A 22,394-nucleotide genomic window follows, 5' to 3' on the forward strand; every position below is an offset into this window, starting at 1 on the left:
GGTTGGGGGGGGGGGGGGGAAGGGGGAGGCGGAGGTGGGGAAGAGACTGAAATATTTAATAAATAAATAAAGAAAGAAAGAAAAAAAATTTGAAAAAAAAGATGTAAGAGTTAGTTAGTAAGAAGCCTGAGCTAATAGGCCAAACAGTGTTGTACTTAATGTAGATTCTGTGTGATTATTCAGGTCTCGGGCAGCCAGGAAACCAAAGCGGAGTCTGTTTGCACCTCATGGAGCCCTGAAAGGCCTGGCTTTAGAGACCTAGAGGTCTAGGTTAAAACTGTATCTCCAGTTCTTAGTAGGTGCATAGCTTTAAAAATTTTGCTTGACCTGCCTAAATCTAATCTTTTGAGGGTTAAAGATGGAGGGACAGCCTGACCTGTGGTTCAGTTGTGAGAGCAGAGGCCATGTGTCCATTGTGTGCAGGTGACAGATGCTGTGAGAAGTCCTCACAGACCGTGTGGACAACATATGGTCCTCTGCGGGTAAGGCTGTCACGGGAGGCAGTCAAACCTGGAGGAGGAATTGGTGGGCCTTCGACCGCTCTCCTGGCCTCTGCCTCGGCTTGGTGCTGTGTGCCTCCTTGGCCATGCTGTGTGAGCAGTAGCTGCCTCGCCTTTCCGCTGCAGGGACCGAGCCTCTTCACCTCGCCTTCTCGGTCACAAGGCACTGAATCTTCGGCAGCTGTGTGAGTCTTGAGTGAGTGTTTGCTCCCTCAAGCTGCTTCAGTCAGGAGCTTTGTCAGGGTGACTGACAGGAAAGGCATCTGACATTCTAGGTGTGTTCATTTAAATCATCCAAAGATAGAATCCAAATCAGTCCTACTTTCTGAGAATCCTTTTTAAAAGGGAGTTTCTCGGATTTTGTATAAAATGTAAACGACACTAAGGGTCCCTCTGTCATAAGGTTCCTTGGAAGGCTTAAACGAGTTAAATGAGAGAGCTATACACACTCCTTGCAAATGTTCTTTCCCTCGTACCTTCTGGACAGAATCATACCCTGGAGGACGCATCTGACCCTCATCTGTTATGCGTGCGTGTGTACATATGTTTACAGAATGAGCCGGGCACCATGTTGGGCGGAAGGCGTCCCACTTCCTCGGCCGAACACTCAGCTTTGATAGCTCAGGAAAGCAAGGTCTCTTCCAATCACTAGGAATGTGCTGTCAAAATACATTTCTGGTTTTCTCTTTGTATAAGGTATGTGCCCAAGTTAGGTTTAGGGCGCTATTTAAATAGGGAAGGAAGGAAAGTGTGAAAGAAAGAGTGAGGGGGGAAGAGGGAAGAGAAGAAGTGAAGGAGTGAAGAAGAGGGGGGGAGGGAGGGAGGAAAGAAGGAAGAAGGGAGAGAGGAGGGAGGGAGGAAAGGAAAGAGGGAGGATGGAAAGAAGTCAGGGAGCAAATTAGGAAGAAAGAAAAGAGATTGGGAAAAAAAGGAAGTTAGGAAGAGAGGGAAGAAAGATATTAGGAAATAAATTAGGAAAAGTGAAGATTTGTAAGGAGGAAAGGAAAGAAAAAAGGAAGGGAGTGAGGAAAGAATTCAGGAAATAAGGAGGGGATGGGGGAAGGAAGGAAGGGAGGGAGGGAGGGAGGGAGGCCGGGAGGCCGGGAGGCCGGGAGGCCGGGAGGGCGGGAGGGAAAAGACAGCAGCGTTTTCCAGATAGCACGTTCAAGGAAAGTTACCAGCGGTCCTATGCAGCCAATGACTCGTCTCCCAGCATTGAAAGGTACTAAGTAAAAGGGGCCAGTAAGTTAGAGAACACGCCATTATTCTCACTACCACTTTTACCCTTTGCTCCTCCTAACACACCACCCTAAAGGTACAGAAGGGCTTCCGTCCTCTGAGATTCCGAAGGGAGCCTCCGTAGCCGATGAAGGGAGAGCCTGGGTTTTAAAGGCTGCATGTCGCCTCTGACGCCAAGCTTTGCTCTTTACTGTCTGCGTGCCTCGGTTTCCCTGGGTGTTAAACATGACAGTCTTGTTCACCCCTCCTTCGCAGAGTATCCAGAAGAGAAGCAAAGGACATAACTGAAGCATGCTAAAGTAATAAACACAGTGCCTCCTATGGGTCGGATGGTAAATGCCGGTGCCTCTTTCTTTCCCATAGGACCATCCAGGAGCATGAATGCCACAATCAGGGACGATCCGTGCAGGGACATAATGGGTCATTTTAGGAGAATGCACCCATGGAAATAACCCAGTGTCCATGAGTATTGTTCAGTCTGAGGAAACACCTGTGTTTTTAAAGAGGCCTGGACCACTTGAATGTCTGCTGTCTTTTTACTGTGATTTTTCATGAGTAAACAGAGTCTCCCCACAGTGCCTATGATTATGAACGAAAATGATCACAGCCGTGTGCCATGCACCGCGGCCCCGGTCTGCGCTCTATGCGCTAGACCCTAGTTCGCGAGCTTCGGGCAAGGGGCTGGAGGTTGAGGAAACACACGCAGAGACAGACCGACACACAGACCTTTAAACACTGATACCTTTATTAGCACCATGTAGGCTTAAATACACTGCAGTCAATGGCAACAACAGGTGAAAATCCCATCCTCTGATCCTCTAAGCTAGGCACAGCTTCTAGTAACTTTAATTAGAAGGTTCTAGGAGGGAAGAGCAGCTGAAGGCCAGGACTCATTAGTCCCAACAGCCATGTATTGACTCGGCATGAAACTGGGGCTTGCCCTTTAAGGAAGGCGGCATCAGGTACATTTGCCGGTCCAGGAAACTGGTGCAGACTCGAGCAGATGCTTCTTCGGGGTTACGAAGATGGGCAGAGTCAAGATCCCAACCCAGATCTTCTATTTTTGCCTGTGAATATTTTGTTTGCTTTTGGATTAGGTTTCTGTGGTGTTTCTGTTTCCCCCGAGACAGGGTCTCACTATAGAGCCCAGCTGGCTTTGAGCCCCTTACATTGCCTAGGCTTTCCTAAAACTCCCCATCCTCCGCTTCATAAGTTCTGGATTTCTCGGGCTGTGCTACCACACTCACTAGTTGAGGTTTTATACCAGAAGCCGACAGAGAGAGGCCGTTGTTACTGACACGCATATTTGTTTCCTCACAACCCAACCAAATCTATTTCTACATGTTTCTTGGAAAGTGTGAAGAATCTGGGGGCACCGCAAGCTCATGTTTGCCCAATGGTTAAGTTATACGAAGCTGGTCTGGGTGACTGGAGCAGGCTGCCTGTGATTGTGAGATTACTGTCTTACTAACAAGTAAGTCCAGTGCCGGATGAAACAAACATTTTAGAGCTGAGAAGCAGAGTCTCTGGGAGGTTAGCTAACGTCTATAAGATAAGAAATCCAGTGTGGTTTAGAGTGTTGAAAAATAACACTTAGTTTGAAGACTTCATCCCTCCACGATGTTAGTTCAGTCAAGTGCTGTTCTTTGTCTTGATTTTTCCCTCTTCACTTCACAAGAAAAAAACATTATCCCTTTAGGGGTGGTACCCTGGCCCATGCCAGGCACAGGAAGTCTTTGAATTAAACATGCTACCACTTGCAAAGCATCTTCAGCAAGATTGGAGGGGTGGGAGACGGGGAGGGGAGAAGGCAGATGGGGGTGGTGGGAGATGATGCAGCTCTGTGGAACTTCAGGTTTGAAAATGATTTTTAATCAAGTTCAACAAGGAGAGCCTCTCCCCAGGTGTCACCGCCATGTCATCGATAACTCCCTTTCACAGGCCTCTCATCTCTGGTGCGGTTTTATTGAACACGGTTTAATTGACCTGAAAACGAAACCTGCTTGTTTGAGAGGTCATGTGCACTCCCAGCAGAGCCAACTTTTCTTGGTTCTCTCCAAGATGGGGGGTTCAGATGGACCGGGTCCCAAGATGGTTCTTAACGGTAGAAAACTGTGGGGCCATGGTGTTTTAAACACTTTGGGAGCCAAAGGCTGGAAGGCCATCTCGGTAACGAGAGGGAACAAATGTGGTAAAGATTTCCGTTTGCTGCACGTGCTCATTCGGAAATTGAATCGGATTGAATACTACAGAAGGATCCACAGACTCTGTCCTCAAGAAGGACAAAGTGATGCCTGAGGGACAAGGCTTATGCAGAACAACTCACCTCCTTTGACGTTACAAAATCCATGGGACCTTCACCCCAAGGCTTCACTGGAAGTGATTGCTAAAAGAATATTTGTAATTGGTGCGTGAGGTCCAGGTTGGACACATTGTCTCCATGGGCCTCAGTTCCATGTCTGTGAAATAAAAGTCTGTTCTACTTGTCAGAATTGTATAAAAGTTCTGGCCTAGTGGTTCGATGGTGGCGCACGCCTTTAATTCCAAAACTCGAGAAGCAGAGGCAGGTGAATCTCTGAGTTCAAAGCCAGCCTGGTCCAAGATAGCTAGGGCTATACAGAGAAACTCTTGTCTCGAAAAACAAAAGAAAACAAAAAATTCTGAATTTAAGTGTCTCAAGGAAATATAGGCAGCAATTTCCGAATGATTGCAATTCTTCCTCATGGACTATACAGTGTCTTGGTGCCAGTAAAATCTCGTGTGTATGTGTGTTTATTTCTGTGCATGCATGTGAATGTGTGCACAATAATGTAGCGGGCATACGTGTGTGCGTAAGTCAAGGAAAAATCTGAGGTGTTATTCCTCAGGTGTGGCCCACACTGGGATGTTTAAAGAATTAATTAATTAATGTGTGTGTGTGTGTGTATACACATGTGTGTGCCAGTGTGTGGCTGTACACGCTACATGTAAAAGCCAACATAGGACATTAAGTCACTGGGAGTCACAGTTGCAAGCATTCCTGGGTTGTCTGGCTTATCCTGTATGGGCTGGGATCTGAATTTTTATTTTTATAGTTATACAAGTGTTCTTAATGGCTGAGCTGTCTCTCCAGCCCCCACCTTGTTCCTTGAGATGGAGTCACCTGGGCCTTACCCATCTGACACCGACACGTTAGTCTGACTGGCCAGGGACCAACCTGTCTCCAGTGTCCCCTACTGTGATCACAGCTGTGGAGCACAAACCCTTTATGTGGGGGCTGTGGGTCGAACCCAGGTACTTACCACCGGAGCCGTCTTCCTAGCTCTGCAGAATCTCTCTTGAGCTGTGCTGTTCTCACAGGTGCCGTGGAAGGGTTGAGTTGTGTGCTCTTAACAACTTGCCCAACTCTATCCCATATAACTATACTGTGTTGATGTCGTCGAAGGGTAGCCTTGGATCCACATGGCCTTCTTCAGGCTCAGTTTGCTGTGTTCTGTGTTCATGACCTTGTCATCCCTAAACCTGAATGTGCTTCTGTAGCGAGAAAGCCTCCTTGCAGACAGATGTTCGAATTAGATTGTGTATGTGAAAATAGTTTGTACACTGTAAGATCTTGCTTACACTAAACATGTTGACTCCCATCTAGGAGTCTTTTTCATTTCCCCCAACACAGAACTTAAAAAATGAGCCTTTAGAAAATGAATGCAGTTTTTATCAGGTGCTCGCAGTTAAAGGTATAGTCACCTCCTAAAAGCTCGCGGACATATTCCATTTCCACTGTCTATCATCCCTGTAGCCCGTTCCCTGCTCTATGGCAGGCATTTCCCCTTGGTCTCGGGCACTCCTCCATCGAGGAGCAATAAGCATGTCCTCTAAATGCAGGGAACATTGTTCTCTCTCACCTGAGACTCTCAGAAAGTCAGAGGAATTTAAATGCCACCGCTTAGCCATTCAGTGGCAAATCTGAGAAGATGCCACTTGTTCTGAACTACGCCTTTGACCGCCAGCTACCCCCCATAACCCCATGGGCGATTCCATCAGTGGCGGAGCAAAGTTTGGTCCTTTTCCCTATTATTCTACACTCTGGAAAAGCGACGGAAAGTGAGACTTCTTGATCGCTTGTGTCGGTCCAGCCCAGATCATAAATCAGAATTCAGATGTCTCGCGGGTTGAGGCGAGGGCTGAGTCGATATTACCCTCCCCTCTAATGAAGCCTTGGAGGCTCACAAACCCAGATTCAGACTCGGTGGTTTGGATATTAAAAACTGGCCTGCTTCCCTAGGTTTTATGTTCCCACTTCAAGTGCCACGAGACAGGCAATAAGTGATACAGTGAGAATGCCCACCCAGGGCTTCCGGAAGGACCCTCGTCGGGAATGTGGAAGCTCAGATGATTCTGGCTCCTGATGGATTGCCTGTTGAACCTGAAAAAAAAAGAGCAAAATTGTAGATTTCCAATTCTCTATAAATTAGCAGTGTCCTAAAAACCTCCTCCTTCCTCCCTTTCCCTCTCCATCCCACCTGCTTTCTTTTTGTTTTGTTTCAATATTAAAAACATCTCTGCATTGCTTGATTGTCGCTGAGCCATAGGACTACATGGGGGAAAATAAACCCAGCAGTTCTTGGGAGGTCATTTCAGCGTGTGAGGTATTTGATTGTTGCCTGATAAGTATCATTGCCCGTCTCTGACTGCCTATTCCGGTGCTAGCCCAGTACGCTGTGCGTTAAAATTAGTTAACAGTTGAGCTCACGGGGCTTCAGTGTTCCGTGTGAGGCCAGACAGTGGAAACACAGGGAGACCCTGACAGTGGCCAAGCATGGAAGCTCTGCTTCTCTGCTTTGCTACTTGTTCAGCTCTTGGGCCAGGTCCTGCTGATTGTTCTAGTTAGACCACGCGATGGGTCATCTCTTGCCTTAGCCTGTAAAGGCTTTGCCTACTTGTCTCAGCTCTCCACCTACATGCGTTCACCCCTGACCTGACTTGCTTCTGTCCTTCAGTGGTCACTGGAGTGTGGCATCACGAAGAACTGCTCATATTTGGGCTTCAGGTAGGACACAATCTACTTCTGCATTAGAATAAGGGAAGTACTTCCAACGGTCTTGCCAGTCGCTTTATCTCTCTGTGTGACAAATACCTCCTAAAACAGCTTAAACGGAGCTGGAAAGATGGCGCGGTGGATAAGTGCACTCACTGACTGCTCTTCCAGAGGAGCTGAGTTCAACTCCCAGCATCCACCTGGCTGTTAACAACTGCCTCCAGTGATTCCAGTCCCGGGGAATCTGAAGCCCCCTCCTTATCCTCTCAGGCACTGAATGCATGTGGCGCACAGACACACAAGCAGACCAAAACCCATACACATAAAATATAAATAAATGAGAAAAGAGATAGAAACCAAAGCAGCTTAAAGGAGGAGTGATTTATTTGGGCTTATAGCTCAAAAGGTTTTGATTCATGGCAGGTTGGTTCCATTGCCACGGGCTGAGACGTGGAGGAAGCCATTCACCTGAGGGCAATGAGGAACTAAAGTCAAGAAGGGGTTAGAGAAAGAAGCCAGTCTGAAGGACATGCTTCCAGACGCTGGCTGCCTCCAGCCAGACCCTCCTCCTGCATTGCCTGTGCCTGTCAAAATAGGAACCAAGTTGTCCATATGTGAACATCTGACAAGCAAACCATAAACCTCTCAATTCATTTCCTCTAGCGTGTGTGTTGGGGGGTACGTACATATTCATTTGGGTATGTGCACATGTCTGTACCAGTGTGTGATCTGTATGTCACGCTTATGGAGGGCCAGAGATGCATGTTCCAACGTCTTTCCTGATCACTCTCCAGCTTACTTCTTGAGGTAGGGTCTTTTACTGAACCTGGGACCATCTATCTGTTTGGCTGGGTAGGCTGATTGGTCAGTGAGGTCCAGGTATCCACCTTCTCCAATCCACCCCCATCTCCCCAGTTCCCACACCCCAAACAATGCTGGTGTACAGATCCATGCTGCCACGCCCAGCTTTTATGTGTGTACCGCAGATCCAGATTTAAGGAAATTCTCATGCTTGCAGGGGAAGTGCTTTACCAACTGAGCCATCGCCCCAGCAGTAACCGTCGAGTCTTATGATCTCCATGGTTGCTGTCTTTCCATACAGTTTGACTACATCAATGGAAGGAGTTATCGCAAAGCCTCCCTTAGGGCTACTTCTCTCCTCCGTGAGCAAATGCCTGGCAGAAGCAACTTAATGGAGGAAGGCTTTCTTTGGGCTCACGTTGGAAAGAGTTCAGTCCGTTATAGTGAGAAGAGCATATTGGAGTTCACGGAGACTAGAATTTACAAAGGGAGGAAGGACCAGGAAGTGGAGGTTTCAGGTCCGTCAGAGTTCAGCCTCCCTAGGTGCCCCACATTCATATCCCAATGCCACAGCTTTCCTCCAAACAATTTTATTCCTATTTAGGTCATGTTGACCCAATGTCTCCCCAACTTATACCCGCTCATTCCCTTTGTTCTCTGTCGCTCTTTTAGACACACAGCAAAACATCGTGGAGACAGGCAATATTCTGGGTGTGCGGCTCAAAGACAGAAAATGAGTGAATGGAGACAAGATGTCAGCATTCCCAAAACTCTTAAAATAGATGTTGTCAACTGTCTTAAATATGCCAAGACTCTGTTTTGATATGTCATTGTATATTTTACTCCTCTAGACTTCATAAATCCCAGAATATATAGCCAATGACTTTTTCTGTAAGTAGTACATTGTGTTTCAAAGGATAATAACAGGAAGAATTTCCTTCATATTAAAGACATATGTTAAACAATGTACAGAAAGAATATGGACTAAATGGACAAAGAGATGGGGCTCATTGGTGGAGAAATTCAGAAACCAGGCAGGCAAAGAAGAGCCGAATGGAAATGCCTGCGCGAAGCAAAGCAGAATCTGGAATGAGGTCCACTTCCTTCAGGCGTTCCCCATGGGGACACTCTGCCTGTGAGGAATGCTCAGCGGTGTTTGTATGCACAGATCACACCGCATTCTTTCTCCTGTGTGTGCGGCTCGTCCCTTACAGCTGTTGTCCTGTGTCCTCAGGTTTGGTTGCAGATCTCTTCACATGGATACTAAGACCTGCAGGTGTTCAAGTCCCTTCTTGTATGAGATGGGGTTCTAACATGTGCATATGGCCTCCCCTTTATGTTCCCATGTACTTGGTATGACATTTAGACTACTCATACCATTAATACCACGCAAATAGTTGTTATACTGCATTCTTTATATAGTTACATTGAGATAATCTCATGTAGCCTGTACTGGCCTCAGACTCGCTAGATAGCTGAAAATCATCTGCAATTTCTGATACTCCTGCCTCTGCTCCCAAGTGCTGGAATTGTGGGTGTGTACCACCCTGCCCAGTTTTCTCAGCATTAGGAATCACCCCCCAGAACCTCATGCATGCTAGTCAAGTGCTCTGCCAACTGAGATACGGTCCCAGCCCCTACTGTGGAAAATTATTTCTTAATTTTTTTTTTAGTAACTTCTACATTGGTTGAATCTACTGTTGGGACACTCTTGGGTATGAAGGGCATACACACACACATATATGATATATATCATCACAATTCAAGACTTAAAGCTTCCATTGGATGGAGATTATGTTTTCATGCCCTTCAAGTAACTAGCCTCTCGTGTGGCATCTTATATATACTTAGTAAATAATATTTAAAAAAAACATATTGGAGAGGAAGGAATGAGTGGATGAAGTTCTTACTTGAGAAGGATGGTTCTCGGCTTGTTTATAGTCTCACTTCCCCCCCCCCCAGTAAGTTCTTGATAACGATACTGAATTTGCCAGGCTGAATTAAGTATGCATTAATGTCCTTGACACATGGAAATCCAGTGTTCCCAGCACCGTCTTCTCAGTATAATTGCAACAATGAGCAACTCGGCTTGCTTGAACAGCCCTCGGAGTTTGGGCCACTGCATTCATTGCTGGAGTCCAGGGCTGTTGGCTCCAGCTAGAACACCTGTGCCAATTAGTAGACAAGAACGAAAATAGAAGCCCAGTGAAATCCTCATGCTTCACCAGGCTCACTATATATAAATTATTAATGCTTCCTCATGCTGCATTTTTCTTGAATATATTTAAATAGGAATATATTGGAGGAAGGAGACAATAAATGTATAATTCCATTTCTCCAATATAATTTATAGAATTAACATATTACATATTTTTATCATAAGGCAAGTATATGCTCATGTAGCAAATCTGCAATGTGATGGAAAGCATGAAGTAGAAATGAAAACCATTTATAAGGTCCCTTCTGGAATAGAAATATTTTAACATTTTGGCAGATATTCTTTTAGACTTTTTCTTTTCAGTTTGGTCATACAGAAGCTTCTAATATGCTTTCTTTCTCAGGCTAGGTTTAGAATATTTTTATGTCCTAATCACATGGTATGATGGTTCACCCTGAGTGTTGGTTTGGAATCACCTGGGAGACACACCTCTGGGTGTGTGATGAGAGTATCTTTTAAAGAGGTTTAACGGAGTCTGACTATGGGTGGAACCATCCTTTGGGCTGGGGTCCCAGGTTGAGTATAAAGAGAGCAAAAGCTAGCCGTGACCCAGTTGACTGTGTCTTTGCCTCCTGACTGCAGACACACAGTCTCCTGCTCCTGCTGCCATGCCTTCCCTGTCATGATGGGTTGTAAACTCCAACGTGAGCTAAGGGTAAAAGCAAAAAAAAAAAAAGAGAGAGAGAGAGAAGTGGCTGTTGTAGCCGCCATCATTTCCACAAGCCATGTCATCAATTGCTGGTGGTTGACTACTGGCTTATTTTAAACATTTCATAATTACTCAGACCTCTGTGAGCAGCATCCCTGTGCCCAGAGTTATAGCTTCTGCCTCATGGTCTTGGAGTAAATTCTTGTTATGGAATTGCTGCAACTAAGAATACTAAAGTCTTATGGATTTCCTTGAGACACTGCCATGGATTCACAGAAGGTCTTTTATTTTGCTAGGGAATTGTTTTGTTTTTAAACAATTCATAACCCCACCATCATCATCTGAAATATTACATTTCTCCATATCTTTTTGTTGTTGCCATTTATTTTGAAACAGCAGCTTGTGATGTAGCCCAGGATGTCCCGGAACTCATCACTTAGCCTACACTGATTTTGAGCGTTGGTCATCCTTCTTCTTCAACCTCCAGAGTGCTAAGATTGCAAGGATGGGCTTGGCTTCCCCGTATCCTCTCTTCTAGTTTAATAGCTGAAATAAACTTCGTGGCTGTTCACCTTAGGGTTACTTGAATGCTTGTTGCTAAAGGTTTTCTTATTTTATAAGCCATTTATGTTTCTTCTGTTACCACTTGGCAATTTGTATTGTTTTGTAGTCTTATACTTTTAGTATTGATAGTTGTATGCTTGCATTCTCATTAGATTATTAGCTCATATTTCGTGTACATATTAATGCATTTCTTTGTGGCATTTCCACACATGCTCATATCATGTTGTTCGAATCCCCCCTTCCCTAATGTCTTCTCCTAGTTCTTTCCCACACCCTTGTTTCCCCATGCCTTTCCTGATGGTCTCTTCTCTACATTTAGACCATCCTTCTAAGTTTCTATACATGAGATAATATGTGCCTAGCTTAGTTTATTTAACATGATGACTTCCAGTTGCATTCACTGTCCTACCAACAACATGATTTCATTATGGTCCCAAGCTACTCTGTTATATTTATAATTTATACTCCATAATATTTATAATAATTTCTTTACCCATTTATTTGTTACTAGGTCCCCTAGCTGATTCTCTGTCTCAGCTATTGTGAATAGCACCACAATCAGCATGCACATGCTGCTTTCTCAACTGTATGAAAACCCATTTCCTTTAGCATATGCCCAGGAAGGTGCAGCTAGATCATATGTTAGGTCTGTATTTAGTTTTGTAAGGCCCTTCCATACTGCTTTCCATAGTGGCTAGAATAATTTACCATCTTAACCACTGTGGTAGTTTGAATAAGAATAGCCCCCAAAGGTCATATATTTGAATGCTTAATTGCCATGGAGTAGAACTGCCTGAGAAGGATTAAGAAGTGTGGGCTTGCTGGAGGAGGTGGGTCACTGGAAGTGAGTTTTCAAAAACCCACACCAGGCACTACAGTCTTTCTCTCTCTCTCTCTCTCTCTCTCTCTCTCTCTCTCTCTCTCTCTCTCTCTGCCTCCAGCCTGGTGATCAGGATGTAAAGCTCTCACCTATTGCTCCGGCACCATGCCTACCTGCTTCCCTCCATGATGATCATCCACAAATTCTCTCAAATTGGAAGCAAGACCCCAGCTGAATGTTTTCTTCTATGAGTTGCCTTTGTCATAGTGTCTCTTCACAGCGCGAGAGCAGCAACTAAGGTATCCATTATAGATAAAGTTTCTTCTTTCCCCACATCCTCCTTAGCTCTTTACTGTTCAGCTAAGAGCTGACTGGGGTGAGTTGGAATCTCAGTGGATACTGGATTTGCATTTTCCTGATGGCTAACGTAGTTGAGTACTTTGAAACATTCATTGGCCATTTGTATTTCTTTTGAGAAATGTTTGTTGACGCCTCTAAATGTTTGATTATGACAGGGTCCTGTTATGTTTGTTGCCCAGGCTGACCTCAAGGTCATTATGTAATCCAGACTAACCTCAAATTGAGGGTCCTCCTGCCTCAGCTTTCTCACTGATGCTATTACAGGTGTATGCCATCATGCCCTGTTTATCTCAATAATCGACTGGATAATATATTGCCTAGGGTTAACTTTTTGAGTTCTTTATATGTTCTAGATATCAATCCACTATTACATGAATATGTTCAAGATTTTTCTCCCATTCTGTAGGTTGCCACTTCACTTTTGGCTGTTTATTTTGTTGTATAAAAACTTTTTAATTTGTAGTTTCATTATCAATTCTTGTTTTATTTTCTCAGGCATCAGAGTCTTACAGGATATTTTGCCAAATTTGTTGAGAATGATACCTACTTTTTAACTTATTTCCCCCCCCCTTTTTTTTGATCATGTCCCTTTCCATATACCTTGCTGTACTAGAACTCATTATGTAGATCAATCTGACCTTGATTGCTCTACAACACAGAGAGATTGTTAATATTACTCTTCATTCTTCGGATAAGCCCTATCAATCAGAAGTATACGTTAACTCTGATTTCTCAACTTTATTATTAGAATTTGTGCATGTCAAATGCATACATGAAATTATTTGTCTTTTTCACTTTCCTGTTTTGTTGATATAATATGGAATTTTAATTCCAGGTGGCATTTGGAATTGGATACATCTATGGTTCTGCATTTACATTATACAGCACTGCTGAATCGACTGTGTTCCTGGCTGGAACGCTTTCTCAGGAGTGTTTCCAACGAGATATTTGCATCAGCGCTGTGTGCGTGCATAAAATAGCTTTATTACATGCTTATATATAAAAGGATGTTGCTGTTGATATAAAACTCTAGGCTTCAAGATAATTTCTTTCAACATTTTGAAAATATTTCTCCATTGCCATCTGCCTTTGGTGCTGTGATTTAAGTCTGGTGTCAAATGGATTCTCATTTCTTCATAGACAATGCAGCATCTTGGAGCATAGGAGGAGGGCAGAGGGCAGCTTGCAGGAGTTGGTTCTCTCCCTTTAACATGTGTATTCTTGGGATTGCACGCAGGTGGTCAGGCTCGGCTGCCCAAAGGAACCTTTGCCCCCAGAGCCACCTCACTGGCCCCCAGTTTCATTGTAGTTCTGGAAAATACTGTAAATACCACTTCGGTTCTTAGAATTTAAAATGTTACAATTTAAGTAGTGGCTTTCTAGCCATGGTTTTGATCTGTTTTGGTTTTCTTTTCCTTGTTTTAGCATCTCTCACTGGGGAGCATTGACTGTCCTAGAACTCACTCTGTAGACCAGGTTATCCTTCAACTCAAAGATCCGCCTGCCTCTGCCTCCGAGTGCCTGGGATTAAAGGTGTGCACCACCATTGTCCGGCTTGCACGATATCCTCTTAACCAGTAGGTCCTCTGGCCAGCCCCTCTTTTCCTTGTGCACGCTCACCACAACCCCAGTCACGAGCTATTGCCTCACAGTCAGCGGATATATTTGTTTACTGCCCTGTTTTTCCTGGGTCTCCCTAATCTCTACGGTGTAAACTTCCATAAGCAACATCTTCTTGCGTCATTATCTTGTCTGTAATGAATCTTTTAAGTCTCTCTTTTACCCAATGTTCTTGCCAAATCTTTATTTGTAGACAGATTTTCCTGTGGGCCGCCAATTCACAAAAAAATGACATGGAGATGGTTTGTTAATTATGAAAGCTTGGCTGATAGTGTAGGCTTGAGTCTAACTAGCTCTTATAACCTAAATTAACGCATATCTTTTCATCTACATTCTTTTATGTGACTCAGTTACCTTTACTTTGTACTGCCCATGCTGGCTGCTTGCGCTGCATCTCTGGTGTCTCCTTCCCACTTTTCCCCACTGCCCGGTGCCTCAAAACCCTGCCTGGTTGTTGGCCATTCGGGTCTTCTTTCTTTCTTTTGTTTCTTTTTTGTTGTTGTTGTTTGTTTGTTTGTTTTACGAGACAGGATTTCCCAGTAGCTATGCAGCCGGTCTTAGAACTCACTCTGTAAACCAGGCTGGCCTTGAACTCACAGAGATTCTCCCTGCCTCTGCCTCCCGAGTGCTGGGATTAAAAGTATGTGCCACCACTACCCAGTGGCCATTCAGCTTTTTATTAAACCAATCAGAATAACATCTCCACAGTGTACAAAGAGATTATTCCAGAAAGTTTATTAGCTTTACTGGTTTTCCCGTGCTGCTCCTCCACTGCATCCAGGCTGAGGTTTTAGTACCCATGTCAGATAGTTCAGAACTGCCTGTGACTCCATCTCCTGTGGCCTCCATGGCGAGCACCTGTGTTCATGTGCACATACCCACATACAGAAACACGCATCTGCGCATAATTAAAATAATTCAAAAATCTTTAAATATAAAAGAATGCATCTGTACATATACCAATACGTATATGGTCTCTGAGTTAGTTCATGCTGAGAGGTCCCCCAGTGATGGTGAGCACACTGGTATGCAGTATTTCTAATACTTCCTTTAATACAAGGAATTGGAGCTCTGAGAAGAAATGAGTGGTTTGAGGGTTTAGGCAGGGATGTATGAGATATGCCTGGAGACACATGTACATGTGCACACACACACACACACACCCCTCACATATACAATCACAGCTGATTGCATGCTAAAGGAACACAAAGGCCAAACCAAGGAAGTTTTCTGTGTCTGAAACTGGAGTAATCTGAGCAACAAAATAAACCAAGAAGTTTAAATTCCAAATCTAAAATATAAGGCAAAACTGCCATAGCCCAAAACTTTATCAATTAATAAACAGAAGAAAGATATCCCGTGTAGAAGTTTTTCAGCTCTTCTCTCTGCAGGAGCGTCTTGTCCAAGGAGCTTGCCTCCCGATTCCCTAACCCGGGGGCTGTGCATGGAGGCTAGTTTCTGCAGACAGCAACATAAGGAAGGGAAAATGCCGCTGTAGCAGAGAGATGTGGGGAGAGCCACCCCCGGACAGATGGCCAGGGTCAGCTTCAATATGGACAGGCCAGATTGACAGCTGTACCCACGAGGAGGCGTAGTGAATACCTTTTCCCACACCCAAAACTTCAGTTCAATAAATGCATCAGACATAACGCAAATTTAAAAATGGTTTATAAACTACTTGAACCAACGCCCTCAGTGCTGTCAAGGTCATGAAAAACAAGGAAAATCTCAGAAACCATCACTGTATGAAAAAGCCAAAAGAATCAGGAAGGGCCCCGGTGATAGGACATCCCGAGGCAAGACAAAAAAAAATAAAAGGTAAAGAAATGGGGATAAAATGTAGAAACACCTAGTCTACCCTAGACATACAAAAAGGGGATGTTTGACACAGTGTGGTGAGGGCTGGGTGGAGACGGATTCTTTGGGGGGGGGGGATATGGATATGGTTTGCAAACTAAAGCCTCAACAGCAAGAGTTAAACCAGGCTCTGAATTGGGAAAAAGTCTGAAAATGTTTGGACCTGAGAGAGGACCCAAACCCAGACCAATGCACGCGTGGCAGGAGCAGTAGGCTGGTTTGTGTCTTTGACCATCATCCTTTATCGCGGCAGCTCCTTGAGGTCTTGTTTTCCCCTCCACAGATGAAGAAACTGATGCTCCAGCACTCTTTCCCTTGACACTCAGCGCGTCTGTGATTAAACAGATTTGGAACCCAGGCCGCTCAGACCCTAAAGCCTCCGCCCCCACCCTCCAGACACTTCTCATTCACCATGGAGTCCCAAGGAGGCTGTGACCAGGCATTTTCTCGCTTGAAAAAAATGAAGGAGCTGGTGTGCGGATCAGCACCGGTGCCTGGAAGGATCAGTATGGTGCTGATGAGTCCCAAGTTGCTCTCACAAAAAAAAAAAAAAATCCCACTCTTCCTTGCCAGGAAAAGAGCCCTGTGAAAACAGAGGTCAGATTCCAACCTATGAACCCGAGGGAAATTATGTATCACGAAAATATGGCCTGGGAGAGGGAAAAACAACAAAAATCCCTTTATGGAAATGAGGCCGGAATCAGAGCAAGGCAAAGCAAAGCAGGCTTGGAGACAGGGTGGGCTGGGCTTGTGGGGAGATGGACAGTGTCACCAGGATGAGGTTGGGGTTGCCCAGCTTGGTATTTAAAGGATTCTGCTCCTTTTCCTCTTCCCCATCAGCACAAAACAACAAATGCTACAAAAATTACGGGGAGCTATACAGATTTAGATGGAATGCACCTAAAAAGTCATTTGTGACTGTCCTTTAGCGTGTAGAGCTGGAGTCATGGTTGCTGGGGCAGGATAAAGGGTATCTTAGACAGCCAAAGGCAAGTGTTGGACTTAACTCTTAAAAGGCATAAAAGATGATGAGGTTGCTCAATGGTTAGAGCATTCACGAGCTGCTCTCCCAGAGAAGCCAGCTTTCATTCCTAGCACCCTCATGGTAACTCACAACTATCTGTCACTCCAGTTTCAGGGGATCTGACACCGGATCTGACGCCTCTTTCTGCCTCTACAGGCACTGTACAAATGTCGTGTATAGAAGACACGCATGCAGATGAGACATTCACACACGTAAGTAGTGTAATGTTGGGGACCTTTAATGGGTGTGGCCTGCTTGAAGCTGGTTAAGTAGGGAGTAGGCACTGTCCTCAGGAGAGATGGATGTAGTTCTCATGGTCCCGTTTATTTCATCGTCATGACTGCCAGGTCCTTGGTAGGTCGTCATAGTTACAAGAGAATGCTTATGGTTAAGCCTATAGTAGCGGTCCTGAGGCTGTCAGGACCATTCTCTTGTTGAGGACGAGAGGGGAAGATCGCTAGACCCTCACCTGAGAGTTCAGGCACCCTTCCTTTCTCCCCCTTCATAATCTCCCCTGAATATAATCCTGCCTCAGCTCCCCAAGGTCTTGTGGGGTGCGTGGTGGGGTGCTAAAGTATACACAAGGTGTAAGGCGGCTGGGCTTGGGACTCCTCTGACACAGCCGCTCATGAGTCATCTAGATTGGGAGTAGGAATTCTTGGCGCTGGAGTTACCCAAGAGTCGCCCGTGCTTCTATAAGTAACCCCCCTAAACTCGCTGGTTCTCTAAGCTGGACCTGGACAGGATCCTTTCTTCAGTCCATCAGTGCCTTATCTGGCACGAGTAGATGTTTCTTTACGTCTTCCCAGGGAAAGTCACGTGATGCAGACTAATATAGACAACCAAAAATATTTATTCAGAGCACTCGTAGCCTTGCAGGGAAGCGCTCAGAGAGGCCCGAGCACTTGGCAGGCTGATCTCAGTGGATCGTTAAGGTCGGCTGCTTTTACACTAAAGGGCTAGATGTGCTTGCTGATAAAAAGGGGTGGTAAGATATGGCCTCATGTTGTCGGCCCAAAGAATGTGCCATGGGGACGAAGAGCAAGGAAAAGACGGAGACACTGCTTCGTCCTGCAGCCCCAGTTCCCAGGTGAAGGCCTTCTCCCAGAGGCCATCAGGCTCAGGACTCTGGCACCCTCTGCACCCCTTGAGCCCTCCCAGGAACTCTTGTCTTGGGTCCCACCCACCTAGAGGATGGCCTTTTGAGAGGTTGACCTGTTGTTTGTGTGGTCGCTTGGTAGATGGCCAGTTTTTTTCCCTCTAGGGTGAGTTAGAGATCCAGGTTTGGGGCACGCCTTGCGTCTTCTAATTACTCAGCTAGCAGACTTCTACCACACAGATGGAGTCAGGCCCGTTGTTCTCTTTCCAAGCAAGCTTGAATCAAAGGGAGGTGTGGTGGAGATTCCGAACTTTGAAGCTGGAAGCAATTGACATTTGGATCCTGGAGGAGGAAGGGGAAGTATTTGTGGTTCGGTGTTTACATTGGCTCGGATAACAGGGCTCCAACCGTTGCAGCCTTCGGTCCTGGTTCTCATCCACGCCCTTCGGCTTCAGACCCACTGAGCTGGCTGAGCAGGGTCCTGGGGACATTCCTCACCAGCTGACCTTTGTCCTGGCAGTTTCTAACACAAGCATCATCCCTTGTCCTGTAGCTCAGGATATTAAATGTTGGGGCGTGGGGGTGGGGTGAGAGTTCACCAGGTCAGCTTATGGCTCTGACTCTGAGCACAGCCTTCTGCCAACAGTTTGTCAAGAGCCTCTAACACGGAAGGATGGACACCACTCTCGAGTTTTAACATAAAATGGATCCGCTTCGGGGGGGGGGGGAATGTCTGAGGTTAGTGTAATAAGTATTGTGAACTTTTAAAAGAGAAAAGCTTGGGGAAATAGCATTGTTGCATGAGTACTGTAGCTCTCTGATGGAAGCTGATCCGGGTACCATCTTGATTTTTGTATGAAGCACTGTGTTGGGAATCATGGTGAAAAGCATCCTTGGGACACTTCATGTTTGCCTCTGCGTACTATCCCTGTGAGACTTTGTTCTTGAATGATGTATTTGATTTGAGAGAGCGACTTCACCCTCAACTGGTAGGTGATTTGATAGAGTTATTGTTTTTAGTAGAAATAGTTATACAACCCTTTTACTCTCCAATATTATCTTTTTGGCTGACATCATAGAGCAAGATTTTGGGTTTTGGAAGGGTGAGGAGAAATTATGTAAGGTGTTGCGACAGCACTTCATGCTGAATGTTATTTGGACAAGCAAAACTCAGCCTGGAATCGGGGTATCAATATCATCTATTCAAGGTCTGTTTTAAAAGAATTGTATTTCAAGCCAGCAAAATTAGCAAGACCAACATTTGTGCAGTGATTTTAACTTTTTGGAGAGCTTGTATTTAGTGATTGCCAAGTTTCAGAGAGGAAATGTTTGATCACAGAGGTACAATTTAACACCTCAGGTACAATTAAAGAAAGTGGACATGTTTCTTGGTGTCCTATGTGAAAAGTTGGTCACACACACAGTCACACAGAGACACACATGCACGTATCCACTTTATGTAAAAGTAGTTAAGCACTGGAGTTTGGGACCCAACAGCTGGATCTAAGTCCTGTCTCTTAGTTGGCTTAGCTCAGGTTAGGAACCTCCATGCTATATTTTGAATTTTATGTGTTCTCCAGAACAGCCATGATGCTACTGGAAGGTTGGTGCAGTCTTTAGGATGTGGGGACTAAGAGGAAGTTAGGTCATGGGGGCATGCTCTCAAAGGGGATAGAGAGAGTCCTGCTCCTTCGCTTCCCTTCATTTTCATACTTGGCTGCCACGATGTGAGCATCTTCCTCCTCCTCCTGCCTCCACCCGAGTGCTGCTCTGTCTCAGGTCCCAAGATCAAGCAGCAGTGAACTGAATCTCTGAACCAAGTAACCCTTTCCTGTGCGGATGGGGTTAGCTTGGGGTATTTGTTACAGTGATGAAAAGCAATCACATTCAGTTATCCTGTTTGTGAGATGGGAATAAAAAGAATAACCACACTAGCTACCTTTGCGGACTTTCCTTTGGGGTGCTAGATCAATTTAACACACACACACACACATATATATATATAAATGTCATAGAAACAACTCAATGATTATCCTATTATTAGTACAATTGTTCCCATGGTTTCTCTAAAATAAGCAGGTCAGGTATTCTGAATCTCACTATTATTTAATTGGTATAATGACCTCAATGTAAGCTATGAAAATTTCCAAAGTGTCAACATTTAACATTTTTTAAAAACTTCCTGTGCCCAGTTAAATTATAGCAGTACCTCTTTCTCCTGTTGGGTATTCTATTGAACAAAATGCTATTTTAGGACACAATGATTAAATTAGAATTTTCAAATCCTTATGTCCTGTTTTTCCCCCCATCAGACTGCACTGAGGATATAAGGGCATTTTGATATCTATCATCCTGCTTGCTTGTTTGTTTCGGTACCGTGTGTGTGGAGTAGGGTATACTGAGCAAGTGGTCTACGATTGGACTGTATTTCTAGCCCTTTTAGACAGGATTTGGATAAATTGCCCACACTGGCCTCCAAGTTATTGTCCTCCTGCCTCAGACTGGGCCCTACTAGTTCTTTAAACACTGTCCTGTAAGTAGAGGAGGTTGACATCACACATGCACCATGAATACAGTCTCCTAAACCCATGGCCTTCCTGAATGCCCAATGTTGCCTGTGTATTCTAAGGTATGTGAATTTCGAACGAGAGCAGAAAATTCCTTTTCCAAAGAATCTTCTAGAAAATGTGAGAAATTCAGTTGTGGAAAATAATAATAAATGGGAATGCCTTCCCCAATTAATGCTGTTAACTCTGGATTTAGATGTAGCATTTAAGTATTTGGTCCTAAAGTGCTCCCTCTTTTCAGTCTGAAGTACCATGCATACTGCGTGCCCTGGATATTCTTTACTGTCAATCAATACGTGATGAGAACAATGTAAAACAAAGACTGCTCATTCGTTTCCCGGCTTCCCAGACCCAAATGATCACACAGAAACTATATTAATTACAACACTGTTTGACCAATGACTCTAGCGTATTCATAGCTAGCTCTTCCATCTTAAATTAACCCATTTCCATCTATTTGTGTATCTCCATGAGGCTGTGGCCTACCCATAAGGTTCCTAAGGTTCCAGCATGCCCTTCTCCTTCGGCAGCTATGTGTTGTCTCTCTGACTCTGTCCACTCCCTCTCTTTATCTGTTTAGATTTCCTGCTTGGCTTCGCTCTGCTAAGGCATTGGCCAGAACAGCTTTATTCATCAACCAATAAAGCAACACATACACAGAAGGACCTCCCACACTGGAACAGCTCTGGGAAGATAGATTGGTTTTGGCGCATGGTTTGAGAGAGGATGAGGCATCCTGGTGGGGAAGGTGTGGTAGAGTTGGCGGAGGCAGGCGCCTGCTGCTGGGACTCCTCACATCTCCATGAGGCAGGCGCTCAGCTGCTGTCCTCCTTTTCCTTTTTACTCAGTCTGGGACCCCAGCCTATGTGGCGGTGCCACCTGCACTGAGTGTGAGTCTCCCTGCTGGGTTAAACCTCACTGGAAATGGCCTCAAAGACACACATTTGGAGGTGTGTCTCCTAGGTGATTCCAAATGCCGCCAAGGGGACAATGGAGATTAACCATGACAGTACGCCAATGTCTTCTGCTCAAAAACGAAGTTACCCAGTTCATGTGGATTAATCCCCTGCCAGGTTATTCAATCAGTTCCCCATCAGTAAAAAGAAGTTAAGAAAAATCATCCCCATTAAACTGGAAACAAGGATAGGTGTCACAAGAAAAGACGCCAAACAATCTGAGAAATAAGAGATGTTATGTTAAGAATACTTAGCATCAGGACCATCGGGATTTAAGCTTTCAATAAAGATGAGGTGTTAATGTCCATACTGTCACCACCGCTATCCTGAATGGTTTCATTCAGACGAGCGCTCACCTCTCCTCTGAGCTGGTACTAGGTGTTCAGTACCCTTACTCCACATGCTGTACTTGTTGATAATTGTGTTACAACCCCAGAGCTTAGAAGAATGTGCAGGTCGCCCCAGAAATGTAACCATGAAAGCCTGCTTTAGCTGAGCGGGAGTAGAAAAGAGTTCTAACAGCTGTGTCACCCAGGTTTTGGGGACACAGCAAAGAACAACAGAGAGAAACTGAGAGAGCGTAGACCAGCTTGTGGAATGGTTATGGCTAAGCAGCCTTGAGTAGTGTAGCGGGGGATGGGAGCCTGACGCCTTCTGTATGAGGTACGGCAATGTCACACGCAAAGGAGACGTCTTTCCGTGGGACTCCCACGTGTCCCTCCATAAGGTCAGTCACCTAGGCTGGATATAGCTTTGTGGCTCTTCCCTTGGAGACACAGGTACCACTCACTGCCGCTCTGAGTACTGGGAAGAGGAGGGATTTATTCCACATTTTTCCCTGGTCACATGATACTGTATCACCATCAAGCTCCGTTGGTTCGGATGGCTAGAGAAGACTTCCTGTCTACAAACTCTCAGGACAAGAAGCAAAGAACACTCCATATAGCCATATTCCCCAAGCGACCCTTTCCTCCTTGGCTTCACTCGCCAGAGAGCAGCAGGTGCCCACTGGGTTGCCAGAGGTTGGCTCCGTCCTTGCCAGCTCTCTCTGTGCTCACATTTGGTGCTCTTTAAGATACTTGGACGGCATGCAAGCGAGCGGCACC

The sequence above is a fragment of the Alexandromys fortis genome, unplaced genomic scaffold (assembly GCF_014885135.2).
Source record: "Alexandromys fortis isolate MF-2015 unplaced genomic scaffold, M_Fortis_MF-2015_v1.1 scaffold_203, whole genome shotgun sequence".
NCBI lineage: Eukaryota > Metazoa > Chordata > Mammalia > Rodentia > Cricetidae > Alexandromys > Alexandromys fortis.